We start from the raw sequence: 1,058 nt of genomic DNA, 5'->3' as shown, positions 1-1,058 counted from the left end.
TCTAGTCCAAAGTGTTGACAGAGCTGCCATTGAGATAGTCTAACTCAGATGCTAATTTTATTGGAGGAAAAGTCCTCTTTCATACTTGCATAATTCTGTGTAATTTTTTATTTTTATTTTTATTTTTTTAAAGATTTTATTTATTTATTTGACAGACAGAGATCACAAGTAGGCAGAGCAGCAGGCAGAGAGAGAGGAAGAAGCAGGCTCCCCGCTGAGCAGAGAGCCCGATGCGGGACTCGATCCCAGGACCCTGAGATCATGACCTGAGCCGAAGGCAGCGGCTTAACCCACTGAGCCACCCAGGTGCCCCAATTCTGTGTAATTTAATACAGTGTTATGACTGAGAAGATGCATAGAAATGTGACTATTAAATTAACAAAAATAATGTTGAGGTATTTTTTTAAAGTTCCAATACTCTTTAGAATTTCATCCTTCAGTGCCCAAAAGGACAAGCCACCAGCTGTACCTTATTTAAGATTTGGCCCGGTTTTTAAAAAAAATTGCTTCTTTTTTCTTTCCTTGATGTAGTTTTATACCAATAAATATTTCAGGAATAGTTGCCTCATCATCGAGTTAAAGGAAGGCTGTTCATTAAAGAACTTCATCCCCATTACTGATGAAGAGCTCCAAATTAATTATTTCCTGATTGCATAGTACAGTATTTATGAAAATTAGGAAGAGTTGTTCATTTTTCTTTAGGGGTAGAGAAAGAGGTTGTTAGAATAATGAAATTGGACAGAACTGTCAGAGTTTCTATTTAAAAGACCATTTTATTAATTAGTCTTTCTCCCCCCTTCAGGGGATGAGGTCAACACTGATTGAGATTTGCTCAAGATCACTTTCCTTGAAGCTTACCTTTCAATTTCACCCTACACTTTAGAGCAACTAAGAACACTAGTACACCATCATTATAATAAAGTCTGGCCACAACAAAGACAAGGCCCACTGCCAAAATGATAATTTAAGAATTTCTCTTTCTCTCTCTCTCTTTTTCTCTCTCTCCAACTCTTTATGCCCTTCCTGTGCCCCATAAGTCACATGTACCCAAAAGAACT

Source organism: Martes martes (genome assembly GCF_963455335.1).
Source record: "Martes martes genome assembly, contig: scaffold_131, whole genome shotgun sequence".
NCBI lineage: Eukaryota > Metazoa > Chordata > Mammalia > Carnivora > Mustelidae > Martes > Martes martes.
The sequence above is the reverse complement of the archived record's forward strand: the minus strand, read 5'-3'. Positions refer to the sequence as shown.